The following is a 13,043-nucleotide window of genomic DNA, read 5'->3' as shown; positions in this document are numbered from 1 at the left end:
TGTCTCTCCCCTAGAAGGAACCCCACATGACTGTCTCTCCCCTAGAAGGAACCCCACATGACTGTCTCTCTCCTAGAAGGAACCCCACATGACTGTCTCTCTCCTAGAAGGAACCCCACATGACTGTCTCTCTCCTAGAAGGAACCCCACATGACTGTCTCTCTCCTAGAAGGAACCCCACATGACTGTCTCTCTCCTAGAAGGAACCCCACATGACTGTCTCTCTCCTAGAAGGAACCCCACATGACTGTCTCTCCCCTAGAAGGAACCCCACATGACTGTCTCTCTCCTAGAAGGAACCCCACATGACTGTCTCTCTCCTAGAAGGAACCCCACATGACTGTCTCTCCCCTAGAAGGAACCCCACATGACTGTCTCTCCCCTAGAAGGAACCCCACATGACTGTCTCTCTCCTAGAAGGAACCCCACATGACTGTCTCTCTCCTAGAAGGAACCCCACATGACTGTCTCTCCCCTAGAAGGAACCCCACATGACTGTCTCTCTCCTAGAAGGAACCCCACATGACTGTCTCTCTCCTAGAAGGAACCCCACACGACTGTCTCCCCTAGAAGGAACCCCACTTGACTGTCTCTCCCCTAGAAGGAACCCCACTCCGCTCCAGTGACCGCCCCCTCACTCCGCTCGTATCCTCTGGTCCCCTGGTAGAGAAGACGTGTCATCTTGGAACTTGGAGGGCCCTTTGCTGGGCAGAAGCTTCTTTAGAAGTACTGGTTCAGTGCTTCAAAATACTTTGGGGCGGGCGGCCCCCCAGATGATTAGCTTACTGTGCAACGTTGTTTTGTCACTCAACAGAACACAAACCTCTAGTGTATACAGGGCATCTGCACATTTATAAAGTTACAATTTAAGGACTTTTAAGACCTTTTTTTTTTTTTTTCACAAGGACGAGGCAAACATTGTGGAAAATAGCCGATCTGCAAGCTCACTACGCCTCGCAGTGCTTGTCGATCGGCTATTTTTTTCCACAATGTTAGTTTGTGGAACCGACTAATGTAATGTGTACAATTCCAAGTGCTTTGTCAAGGTGTGTGTGTGTGTGTGTGTGTGTGTGTGTGTGTGTGTGTGTGTGTGTGTGTGTGTGTGTGTGTGTGTGTGTGTGTGTGTGTGTGTGTGTGTGTGTGTGTGTGTGTGTGTGTGTGTGTGTGTGTGTGTGTGTGTGTGTGTGTGTCCTTGCACTACCGCAGAGCTGTTGCCAAAGAAGACAGAGCTTGTAGCCGGGGAGCCACAGGCCCAAAAGCTCAAGGAATAGAGATTAACCTGTGATGTCACTTTTTATTTGTGTTTTTTCTATTCACTTGGTCATTAATGATAAAACTATAAAGTTGGCTTACCGCTAATCAAAGCTCCCGTCGAGCGGCAGCTCCGTGTTCCATTGCTTCCCCTTCAGCCTCAATGCATTGAAAAAAAGGAAGGTGGTGGATGAGGCCTTTTCTAGGCCTCATCCACCACCTGGATGAGGCCTTTTCTAGGCCTCATCCACCACCTGGATGAGGCCTTTTCTAGGCCTCATCCACCTCATCCACCACCTGGATGAGGCCTTTTCTAGGCCTCATCCACCACCTGGATGAGGCCTTTTCTAGGCCTCATCCACCACCTGGATGAGGCCTTTTCTAGGCCTCATCCACCTCATCCACCACCTGGATGAGGCCTTTTCTAGGCCTCATCCCACTCCTGGATGAGGCCTTTTCTAGGCCTCATCCACCACCTGGATGAGGCCTTTTCTAGGCCTCATCCACCACCTGGATGAGGCCTTTTCTAGGCCTCATCCACCACCTGGATGAGGCCTTTTCTAGGCCTCATCCACCACCTGGATGAGGCCTTTTCTAGGCCTCATCCACCACCTGGATGAGGCCTTTTCTAGGCCTCATCCCACTCCTGGATGAGGCCTTTTCTAGGCCTCATCCACCACCTGGATGAGGCCTTTTCTAACCCTAGTATTCCATTTCAAATCACGCTGGATAAATAATAAATATATATTATTATAAATAGATTTAGTGGCTCAATAGCTCTTCCCGTGACCGCACATCTAAAATATGAATGCTTCTAAAGACTCTTAGGCCTCCCTCACACCTTCGCATCTAGCATACAACATTGTTGGATGCTAGATGTAAACAAAAGGTTTGTTACATCTTGCCCCAATGCATTTCCAATGGAAGTCACATGGTTTGACACATTTTTGTTGTCCGGCTTTCGGCTGTGTTTCGACTGCCCCCCTCCCCCTCATACAACGAAAATGTTGTGTCAAACCATGTGACTCCCATTGGAAATGCATTGCGAGCTTGCATCAGTAAACAAGTCTCATGCATCAGCTGTACAACAATCTGTTGTGACCGTGTGAGTCAAGCCTTAGGCTTCACTTCATGGTTTGACACAACATTTGTGTTGTATGAGGGGGAGGGGGGCAGTCGAAACACAGATGAAAGCCGTACAACAAAAATGTTGTGTCAAACCATGTGACTTCCATTGGAAATGCATTGGGGCGGCCATGACACTTACCCTTTGTTTACATCTAGCATCCAACAATGTTGTATGCTAGATGTATAGGTGTGAGTGAGGCCTTAGCGAGTGAATAATCTGATCAGCGTTCACCATTGTTGTTTTGGGTAGACGAGGAGGCCGTCTTCTTCTACAGCCAAATACAATGGTGGTGAACGGTGGCGGTTGCTGACCTATCGGCGCCCCCTGCTGGCGGGGGTTGAGTAAAAATGGACCTGTATATAAGGGTCCATTTGGTTCCATTTGTCATGGTCATTCAGGGCTAGCCTTTTATGTGTGTTTTCCACAGAATAATCCACTCATTCTGTGGAAAAACATACATTTTGACGTAATTGGCGTGTGTAATTGATATAAAATACCTAGTGAACCACCGATGTATCGGCCACATATCGGGATCGGCCGATATTTGCTGTTATCGGAATATATAACTGACATTAACCGATGGCAGTAGCCAATGTTTATCTGTTGTTGATAAGCATATTAGCATAGCCTACATTTTGCGTTGGCTATGTTGGTGTGTTGGTTATCTGCAGTCTACCAAGCTGTAGATTCTATGTTGGTGTGTTGGTTATCTGCAGTCTACCAAGCTGTAGATTCTATGTAGGTGTGTTGGTTATCTGCAGTCTACCAAGCTGTAGATTCTATGTTGTTGTGTTGGTTATCTGCAGTCTACCAAGCTGTAGATTCTATGTAGGTGTGTTGGTTATCTGCAGTCTACCAAGCTGTAGATTCTATGTTGGTGTGTTGGTTATCTGCAGTCTACCAAGCTGTAGATTCTATGTTGGTGTGTTGGTTATCTGCAGCCTGCCAAGCTGTAGATTCTATGTTGGTGTGTTGGTTATCTGCAGTCTACCAAGCTGTAGATTCTATGTTGGTGTGTTGGTTATCTGCAGCCTGCCAAGCTGTAGATTCTATGTTGGTGTGTTGGTTATCTGCAGTCTACCAAGCTGTAGATTCTATGTAGGTGTGTTGGTTATCTGCAGTCTACCAAGCTGTAGATTCTATGTTGGTGTGTTGGTTATCTGCAGTCTACCAAGCTGTAGATTCTATGTAGGTGTGTTGGTTATCTGCAGTCTACCAAGCTGTAGATTCTATGTAGGTGTGTTGGTTATCTGCAGTCTACCAAAGCTGGTTTATAGTGCATTAGCAGTGGGTCGTCCCCTTATTTGCACTCAGGGCTGTTTTATAGTTTAGGTTTTTTCTTTTTCTGTAAAAATGTGGAGTAAAACCCACACATTTCGTTTTTTTATCCACGTGTGCGTGTTATGTAATAATGTGGTTGTCTTTAACTGAAACATCAGCTCGTGTTGTTGAAGAAAAACATTTAAACTGTCGATCCATATTCGTGAAAATAGACAATCTATACAAACACGTCACTATTTGTTAACCCATTTTGGGCAGGAACCCCTTTTGGTGTTTTAAGCATTATGTTATGCTTTAGCTGTTGAAAAATAGCAGATCTACAAGCTCATAGCGCAGCACCGAGTGCCGCGCTATGAACTTGTAGGTCTTCTATTTTTGAAAAATCGTGAAAATGTGCCTGAAATCATTGAATATATATGTATATTCTTTCAGAGTGAGTTCTTAACTCAAATCTTTGCTACTGGGAGGGTCCCTGGAACAACATATTTTCAGATGGCGGTCGGAGGCCAATTACATATATATTTGGGGGTCCTTGACATGAAAATGTTTGAGAACGACATAGAAACATGGGGTTTTTCAGAAAACTGCCGGGATTTAGAAGGTATTTGTAGAATCGTCCTCAGGTCTAAATGGGTTGATAATCCATTGGAACACAGATTATTTTTTATTTTTGTTCTTTTTTTACACTTTCCTGAAAATAACCATTTTGGACGTACAAGGTTTCCACCCGACAGACACTGACGATTATTGCAGTTATTCAGATATGCTTTATTTTTACAACCCTGTTACATTTCATGTGTTTGTGTGTACTTTACAACCCTGTTACATTTCATGTGTTTGTGTGTACAGTAGGCTACGTCCCAAGCTGTTCTCAACAGTTCATGTATAATAAGGTCAACATGATTTCATTCGATGGCCCCTTGCAGGTCCGATTATCATGATTTCTTAATAAATTATATTTGTAGATATTTAATGTATAGGCTTGTGTGTGTGTGTGTGTGTGTGTGTGTGTGTGTGTGTGTGTGTGTGTGTGTGTGTGTGTGTGTGTGTGTGTGTGTGTGTGTGTGTGTGTGTGTGTGTGTGTGTGTGTGTGTGTGTGTGTGTGTGTGTGTCCAAAGTGACCACTGACGCCCCAAACTACATACAGTAGTGTTGCTTTAGGGAAAGCTCTGTTTTTCAGCCTCATTTTACTTCAAACAGGATGTCACTCTTTAAAACATGTGTTTAGTGTCAATTTGGGTCATAACTCAAGTGTACACTTTGTGTGTTGGTTTGTTTACTGTTGAGTGAGCCCCACAGTTTGGGAAACACTGCATTGGATCAAACTGTCTCCCAAATAGAAGGGAGGTAAACAGAATAGATTGTTTTAAATGCTGGCTATTCCAATGAAGTAGAAAACAGGAGACACAAAAGGAAGAGCTGTTATGTTATAATTATATTATATAATATATATTTTTTGTGCGTGTAAAGGGTGTAATTACAGAGCTGTCTGGGTGCTATAAATATTGATATGACAATTACAATTGCATTGCTATATCACACAGATGACATTGTATTACTGTTGTATGGTAGACAATATATTAAAAGTGGGTTTCAGGTGTGGTAATCTGAACACAGCATCTTTACACTCTAGTGAATTAGTGCATTTCATATTTAATGTAAACATACAACAGGACTACGGTGAGGCACTCAGCAGGTCACAGCGCTGTAGGGCTTCAACAGGACTAAGGTGAGGCAGTCAGCGGGTCACAGCGCTGTAGGTCTTCCAACCAGGACAGAGGTGAGGCAGTCAGCAGGTCACAGCGCTGTAGGGCTTCCAACCAGGACAGAGGTGAGGCAGTCAGCAGGTCACAGCGCTGTAGGGCTTCCAACCAGGACAGAGGTGAGGCAGTCAGCAGGTCACAGCGCTGTAGGGCTTCCAACCAGGACTAAGGTGAGGCAGTCAGCAGGTCACAGCGCTGTAGGGCTTCAACAGGACTAAGGTGAGGCAGTCAGCAGGTCACAGCGCTGTAGGGCTTCAACAGGACTAAGGTGAGGCAGTCAGCAGGTCACAGCGCTGTAGGGCTTCCAACCAGGACTAAGGTGAGGCAGTCAGCAGGTCACATCGCTGTAGGGCTTCCAACCAGGACTAAGGTGAGGCAGTCAGCAGGTCACAGCTCTGTAGGGCTTCCAACCAGGACAGAGGTGAGGCAGTCAGCAGGTCACAGCGCTGTAGGGCTTCCAACCAGGACTACGGTGAGGCAGTCAGCAGGTCACAGCGCTGTAGGGCTTCCAACCAGGACTAAGGTGAGGCAGTCAGCAGGTCACAGCGCTGTAGGGCTTCAACAGGACTAAGGTGAGGCAGTCAGCAGGTCACAGCGCTGTAGGGCTTCCAACCCTATATCCAGAAGCTTGGATAGTACGTATTACTACCAGTGCTTTTGTTGCCTCTGCAACACCATGCCTTTGCTTGATTTTGTTTTGACAGTACTTGGACTGTTCTACATTTTTAATAAAATATTAATTTAATCAATCAAACCCATTAATTATAACAGATGCTATTAACTAAGCTATTCATGTCAACATGCTCTCTGAGTCTCAATAATAAGTAACTGCTGTTTAGCAGAAGAGGCAATTAATTGAACACAATTTGGCACAATTTTAACATCCCAGATCGATTGAAATATGAATCTACTGTGCTGACTACAGCAGGTCCATAGCTCTAATGCCCATTAGAGCTATGGACCAGAGCTACTACACCATGATATATTAGGAGTAGCCTACAATAACTTTGCATTGTGAATAAAAAGGTAGCCACAGTGTGGTTGCAGTGTAATGCTAAAGGTTTAATCACATGGATGTCTGCTTCATGTATTATGAAAGGTCAAAACGCCACGATGCGCTTTTTTCATCGCTAGAAAGGTCAAAACGCCACGATGCGCTTTTTTCATCGCTAGGAAGGTCAAAACGCCACGATGCGCTTTTTTCATCGCTAGAAAGGTCAAGACGCCACGATGCGCTTTTTTCATCGCTAGAAAGGTCAAAACGCCACGATGCGCTTTTTTCATCGCTAGGAAGGTCAAAACGCCACGATGCGCTTTTTTCATCGCTAGAAATGCCAAAACGCCACGATGCGCTTTTTTCATCGCTAGAAAAGGTCAAAACGCCACGATGCGCTTTTTTCATCGCTAGAAAGGTCACGATGCGCTTTTTTCATCGCTAGAAAGGTCAAAACGCCATGATGCGCTTTTTTCATCGCTAGAAAAGGTCAAAACGCCACGATGCGCTTTTTTCATCGCTAGAAAGGTCACGATGCGCTTTTTTCATCGCTAGAAAGGTCAAAACGCCACGATGCGCTTTTTTCATCGCTAGAAAAGGTCACGATGCGCTTTTTTCATCGCTAGAAAGGTCACGATGCGCTTTTTTCATCGCTAGAAAGGTCACGATGCGCTTTTTTCATCGCTAGAAAGGTCAAAACGCCACGATGCGCTTTTTTTCATCGCTAGAAAGGTCAAAACGCCACGATGCGTTTTTTTCATCGCTAGAAAAGTTAAAACGCCACGATGCGCTTTTTTCATCGCTAGAAAGGTCAAAACGCCACGATGCGCTTTTTTCATCGCTAGAAAGGTCAAAACGCCACGATGCGCTTTTTTCATCGCTAGAAAGGTCAAGACGTCACGATGCGCTTTTTTCATCGCTAGAAAGGTCACGATGCGCTTTTTTCATCGCTAGAAAGGTCACGATGCGCTTTTTTCATCGCTAGAAAGGTCACGATGCGCTTTTTTCATCGCTAGAAAGGTCACGATGCGCTTTTTTCATCGCTAGAAAGGTCACGATGCGCTTTTTTCATCGCTAGAAAGGTCACGATGCGCTTTTTTCATCGCTAGAAAGGTCACGATGCGCTGATTTTGAAGGTGAACAGAAATCCCAAGTAATAAATAGACTTGGTAGCCTAACTGTAGGGAGTACAAACAGAGAACCTGGGAGTTATCATCTGTAGAAAGTGCATTGAGAAGAGCACTGCAGGGACTTGAACCCCGTTCTGGTAAACCAGGAGTACCACACCAGTGCCTTAGTTTGTTTTGTTGTAATTTACAGGTCCATTATTTTCATCTTGTTCTCAAATCCTGCAAAATCATGAAAAACGGCATGCAGTCCGAAACCATGGACTATAGTATGCCCTTTTTTCGTATCCTCCAAAATCATGAAATCAGCATACTATAGAGCGTCGCAGTCCCGCCCCCTCGAGAGACCCGGAAAATAATCCCTGTTCATTTTCCTCAGACTTTTCAGAAAGTATTTATTTAAAGCCCTCTGAGACCTTGGACTATAGCCTTTCGTATTCCGGGATTTTCACCTTTTTTTTCAAATCCTCAACAATGATGAAGAATTGCACACTATAGCACGTCGCTCAATGACCTTTACCAGTATAAATGACCTTCATAAGACTTGCAAATGACCTTCACCAGTATAATGAAAGGATTTTCACCTTTTTTTCAAATCCTCCGAAATCGTGAAAAACGACATACTATAGCATGCCCTCCGAGACCATGGACTATAGCCTTTCGCGATTTTCACCATTTTTCAAATCCTCCGAAATCGTGAAAAACTACATGTTATAGCATGCCCTCCAAGACCATGGGCTATAGCCTTTTGCTTTCCGCGATTTTCACCTTTTCTTCAAATCCTCCGAAATCGTGAAAAACGACATGCTATACAGCTATAGCATGCCCTCCGAGACCATGGACTATAGCCTTTCCGCGATTTTCACCTTTTGAAAAATTAGTGTTTTTTTCAAATCCTCCGAAATCGTGAAAAACGACATGCTATAGCCTTTCGCTTTTTGAGGTTTCGGACGGAAGGCATGTCGCATGTCGTTTTTCTCGATTTGAGGTTTTGAGAGAAAGATACATTAGTGTTAGTGTTTCATTAGTGTTCATGCTACATGCTATAGCCTTCCGTCCGAAACCAGACCAGAGCTAGACTACACCATGATATATTTGCATTGTGAATAAAAAGGTAATCACAGGGCTGTCTGCTTCATGTATTATAATTAAAGGTTTAATCACAGGGCTGTCTGCTTCATGTATTATAATTAAAGGTTTAATCACAGGGCTGTCTGCTTCATGTAATATAATTAAAAGTGCATTCTGGTATTATGGATTGAGAGCTATCCTTACTTTCATGAAAGCACCAACTTCAGTGTTTACAGACTGACCTATAGTAACAATAATAGCACAGCGAGTCTCAGACTGGGGTCATCGGCTATTTGAAACTAGCCAATCTACGAGCAATTGTTGATCAGCTATTTTCAACAAATCAGACATTTAAACTCAGTCAAATACATTTAAAATCATATGAAATAAAACATTGGTAGGGTCTATAGTAAACACTGATATAGTCCTACGAGTCATTATTAGTCGTCTGTTGCTATGCAGCTTTCAGCCCCATGTACAGTAACAGTCAGCCCAGTACAGTATTAACAAATCCCTGATTGATCTAAAAACGAATCCACTATATTCACCAAAGCATTAAAACGTTTCCTTTGGAATGTCAAAGTGATCTATGACATGCAATAAAAAATAATCCGCCAATTTATTGTAACCCCCGCTAAATAAATACAGAAGTATTGTACAAGCATAACAATAGTTTTATTAATAGTTTTATTTAATTTATAAAAATGGTACAAAAGGCTTTTATTTGTAGCCTATATCAAAAATAGTTAAAAGTAGTTTGAGATGATACTTAAAATGGGGAAGAATGGTTGTTTCACAAAACACATCAAAACTACAATGGAAAGGAAAGGAACAGCAGCCCTTTAGGGGTCGCTTGTTCAACATGAACCTATAAGGCAATGACAAACAAAGTTACGCAGAGCACAATAGCATTGACCAAGGCAAAACTACACAGATCATAATACAATGTAATGCACCAACGTCACAAATTAATATTGCATGTCCTATCTATAACCCCAATATAATCCACAAACTAATAAAAGGATGATCCCCTTACCAAATACAGCTTTAAGTTAAACACATCAGTCACTCACTGGTCACACAGGAAAACCAGCGCCCTGTCTCCACCTGTAGCTGTTAAATGACATAAACCATGCAGGTTAGAGACAGTGACACCATTGCATATGTTACAGAAAATATCAAAACAGCCCATTTCTTGGTTCAGCTTTGCATAAACCTAATCTATATACTTACAATTCTCCAGTTTAAATGCCTACACATTTGGGGAGGCCACACCCCAAACAATTATAGACAGGACTCGTATGTTGCTGTCTAGACAATTCTAGACAGCAACATACGAGTAGTGCAGACCTGACAATATAAAAATACTTCCATTGTAGATCATACAAAAAAACGAATAAAACAAATATACAATACAAAAAACAAGTGGACAGGCTTACCGAGTGACAGTTCAGCAGTCAAACATCCCCTCTCTCAACAACACACTACTGGCAGTGTTGTGAGGCACTTAACCTCTGCCTCCCTCTAGGGGTTACATTCTGCACACTACTTTTACACCGTGTCTTTAGTGGCGTTTCTGTGGTGAAGAAAATATATTTTACCTGTCAGTGCTGCTGCTGCTCGGGTCTTAATTGAATGTATGTGGATTAAACACTGGGGCAAAACAATATAAATCCAGGTCTTAATGTCGTCCAAAAAAATATAAAACGCCAAAAAACGCGAGATATATATATATAGTCAGCTAGTCATTGGCTTGGTTTGATTGTTCGCTGTGATATTGATTGATTGATTGAAGAATTTATTAACAGTTTGCAGAATTACAGTACATTTCAAGCACAAACTCAATACAAAGGCTGTTAACTGTGAGTGGACGACCCAATTAAGCATTACACTTGTTTCCAATAGGGTCCACCATGTTCAAATCATCAAAACATTTAGAGACGTACAAATAGACACTTCTATAGACAGAACAGGAATTCATCATAAAGGAGGTAAAAAGGGAAAAGAAATATATACAGTGAGGGGAAAAAGGGGGGTGCGGGGGGGGGATTCAGATTTTACGGGGGCCAGTTTCGAATTGCAGCCATCCGTAGGTGCCCTTTGAGAGCGGTTTTGAAGGAGTCAAGGGATTCGCATGTCTTAATGACAGTTGGTAGGGCGTTCCACATTTTGGTGGCATAGGAGCGAAAAGAATTTAGTCCCTTGTTTGTGCCGAATCTGGGTTGTACATGGTTCGTTGCACTCCCTCTGGTGTTGTGGGTGTGGACTTCGTTAACATTAAGGAAGTATCTAGACAGGTACATGGGTATCTTGGTGGTGTATCGAATCTTGTGGACCAGACCCATTGCAAGATGCTGTACTCTGTCGTCGACCCTAAGCCATTCCAGCCTGTCGAAGTGGGCAGGGGTTAGGTGGGTTCGGGGGGCTAGATCAAGTAGGAGCCTGACCAGTTTGTTTTGGGAAGTCTGGAGCCTGGTTTTAAGGGCCTTTGAGGTGCTGTGGTACCAGGAGGTGCATGCATAGTCAAAGAAACCCTGTACAAGGGCTCCTGTTAAGGTCTTCAAGGTGTTTTTGTTGACCAGTGAGGAGATCCTGTAGAGGAATCTTGTTCTATGGTTGACTTTTTTGATTACGTTGGTGGCCATTTTATCACCGGAAAGATTAGCCTCCAGGATGGAGCCTAGGTAGGTAATTTCATCTTTACGTGTGATAACATTGTCACCCACTCTAACCAAGAAGCCATTTGCCTTGCTAAAGGAACTAAAAGGTGATGAAGAAGAACAGCAGAGGAAAAAACACAAAAGTCAGTTGGCAGTGAAAATCAGAACAGCGCCACAGCGCGTTGAGAAATGTCATTACCTCCGTAGTGGTTCATCAGCACTAGGGCCGTTGAGCTAAAGAATCCGCCAGAATGTTCCATTTGTACACCCACAGAGTTAAATTAACCTTATTTTTTACAATATAAATTGGGGGTCCCAGAGATAGAAATGCCATTAAATGGGGGTCCGTGGACCGTGGACTAATTCATGTCAAATTAGCCCTAACCGTAACCACACAAAAACAAGTAATCCGTTGATGTTGGAAAAAACATCAGAGGGGTTTGAACCCATGAAGTTATAAAGTTCGGATTCAAAGTCGGGTGTCGAGACCGCTGGACCACTGAGGACACTGACAGGATGGGGATCACATTCTGTATTGACTATTTAATCCGTGACGTAACCCGCTCTTCCATAGCCACTTCTCGGTTTTACTCAAGGAAGCTTCCACGTCATATATTTTCTTTGTCATAGACACTTGTACAGTTAGATTAATACTTCTACTCGGGTTGGAAGCATTAAGACCCATGTTATCCATCAATGGCTTCCTTTCTGAAAAATAACGTAATTGTAAAAAGATTCACGCGTTGCTGTTTACAATGAGAAGTGGACGGGAGCTGGTGCGGACTAGGACCCGGATGTAATTCATGTATTTCAGGGTCAAGGTAATTTATACTGGTGAAGGTAATTTATACTGGTCAAGGTCATTTATATGGTGAAGGTAATTTATACTGGTCAAGGTCATTTATACTTGTCAAGGTAATTTATACTGGTGAAGGTAATCTATACTGGTGAAGGTCATTTATACTGGTGAAGGTCATTATTTTACTAGTCTTATGAAGGTCATTTATACTGGTCAAGGTCATTTATACTGGTGAAGGTCATTTACTAGTCTTATGAAGGTCATTTATGCTGGTCAATGTCACTGATACTGGTGCGCTATAGTGCGTGATTCTTCATCATTGTTGAGGATTTGAAAGAAAGGTGAAAATCACGGAAAAGCTAAAGGCTATAGTCCATTGCCTCGGAGGGCATACTATAGTAGCCTATGTAGTTTTTCACCATTTCGGGAGGATTTGAAAAAAAGGTGGAAATCACTGAAAAGCGAAAGGCTATAGTCCATGGTTTCGGAGGGCATACACGTGTGCCACTTCTTGCATGATTTTTGAGGATTTGAAAAAGGTGAAAAGCGAAAGGCTGTAGTCCATGGTCTCGGAGGGCTTACTATAGTATGTCGTGTTTCACCATTTCGAAGGTCATCTATTCTGGTCAAGGTCATTTATACTGGTGATAGCTGGGTCCCAATTCGTCCAAAATCAACAAGATCGTGCACTTGGTGACAAGTTTTAGATTTTTGGTATCGTGTTAGGTATGGTTATAAGGTTTTCAAAAACCATCGCAAACGAGTTGGGCTTACCCCCTAGTGGTCTGTTGGCAATGAATCAAATATTAAAGTATATGGTTAAAAACCAAAATAATTGATAAAAGAGATTTTCCAATGGATTCTATTAGTATTGGGTATGCTAAATAACAGTAACAATTTGGGTGAAAATAACTTCTGGAAAGGCATAATTTTCGAGATGGCGTCCAGGGTTGCCTCGGTGAGCTTAA

Source organism: Electrona antarctica (genome assembly GCF_951216825.1).
Source record: "Electrona antarctica genome assembly, chromosome: 16".
Taxonomy (NCBI): Eukaryota; Metazoa; Chordata; class Actinopteri; order Myctophiformes; family Myctophidae; genus Electrona; species Electrona antarctica.
This window is presented reverse-complemented; position numbering follows the sequence as displayed.